Below are 1,990 nucleotides of genomic sequence, written 5' to 3'. Positions count from 1 at the left end.
CATTCCCCCCTCTCCCTCCCCCAAAATTTTAACAGAAGGAGAAATTTAAGCTACATTTGGAGATGTAGAAGTGACAGGGCATTTCCAGGCTAGAGGAGTGTATGACAGAGGCTCAGGGACAGAAATGAACAGATTTTTTCCAAGGACAATTGAGAAGACAGGCTGGAGTAAAAGGTGTGTGAGGCATAAATTGAGGCTTATGGGTAAGAAGAAACCCAGAAGGTGTTTACACTCTTGTAAAAAAAAATTACTGTGACAAAGTATATATAACACAGAAGTTACCATTCTAACCATTTTTTATGTGTTCAGTTCAGTTGCATTGAGCAATCCACATTGTTGTGCGGCCATCACCACTGTCCATCCCAAGAACTTTTTCCTCTTCCCAAACTCTGTGTCTCTATTAAACATTAACTCCCCATCTCTCTCCCACTGCAAGCCCCTGATGACAACCATTTGACTCTCTGTCTCTATGACCTTGCTCTAGTGAGTGGAATCTATAGTATGTGTCTTTGTGTCTGGTTGCTTTCATTTGACATAATGTCCTCCAGGTTAGTGTGTACACTGTTGGTAGTCACCTTAACTGGGCATTATGACGTGTGCATCAGGAAGCTGGGAAATGTTTGGGATGTAGATCGCCATGTTGCAGGCAGTGTTTTAGGGCAGGCCTATAGGGTGTTTGTAGGAGGGAAGACCCAAAGTGACCTGATGTGGTTTTGTGTGTGTATGTGGGTTTTGGTTTGGTTTCGTTTGGTTTGGTTTGATTTTAGCTCAGAAGGCTGTCACAATCACAGTCCTTATTACCTAAATGAGAAGCCATTAGCAGGCCTCAGGAAGCCCTCCAAGAACCGTTGTTTTATACATAAGAAGGGTTTCAAAGGTCTAATTTCCAGGACCTTGGGAATATGTAAAAGAAAAAACGCCCCCACTTTTGCTTGGGCAGTTGCCTCAAGCGGTCATTCATGGATCCTCAAGGGTTTTCTGCAGCCCACTAAAGAGGCACAACCTGGGCAGGCCTGTGCAGAGACCTGGAGGAAATGGCTGCTTTTTGGTGCCAGCTAGTTGTTTAGACTGGATGCAAGAAAACAGGCAGAAGAGAGTTTAGTCTTTTACTGTTGGTTTAGGCACAATAAAGGTGTTTATTTCCTGTGAATTTAGGTCATTTTTCAAATTAAGAAATTTAGGCCAATTTTCAAAGTAGCATTTTTTTTAAAGTTTTACATAGGGTATAAATTCAGATCTACAAATCTAATATCAGTGCAACTCTTCTCAAGACCAGGGAAGTGGATTTAAAGCCAAAAATAAATGAATAGATCTCAAGTTTTGTTTATCTCTATTTCTTGTGTTAGATATGTGAATTAGCACAAGGCTTTCAGAGACTTTGGATCTAAATAAGACTATTGCTTTCCATACTTTAGGCTTATTTATTAAACATGATTTCATACCTGAGACACAGAATTTGAGAAAGAAGCAGCTTAAAGGAATCAGCTCTTTCACAGATATGAGAGTAAACAGGGTTTGGTTGCATTTTCTAGTCAGAGCATAAACCTTTGTAGTCGTTATTGTCTTCATTATGTAAAATTGTATCATTTGCCTTTAGAATGGGATGTGACCTTTGGGCTGTGTAGTATAAACATTCACTGATATCAACCTTGTAGCACCGGCTGTAATCTTTCCTTCTGGGGACTGGTTTCTTTGGTTCTCCTTTTGGGGGCACAAGGACTGACAACTGCTCTGTTTGCCTGGTAGCCTCTGGTCTTTTTTTGAGGCGATATTACAAACTTGGGCATAACAGAGCTAGAGTTCAACAGGGCCCCGAAACTTAAGATTTTGCTTATACTATTACATATTTGCTCCTTGGTAATTCTCCAATTTTCATACACCATTACCGTCATTTATTAGTATTGATTATGCTTAAAGATTAATAGTTAAACACACAGGCTCTGGAATCACATCGGTTTGGTAGAATCGAAATCTGGCTACAAATACCAGG

Source organism: Suricata suricatta, chromosome X (genome assembly GCF_006229205.1).
Source record: "Suricata suricatta isolate VVHF042 chromosome X, meerkat_22Aug2017_6uvM2_HiC, whole genome shotgun sequence".
NCBI classification, from domain to species: Eukaryota; Metazoa; Chordata; class Mammalia; order Carnivora; family Herpestidae; genus Suricata; species Suricata suricatta.
Note: the sequence above shows the minus strand (reverse complement) of the source record.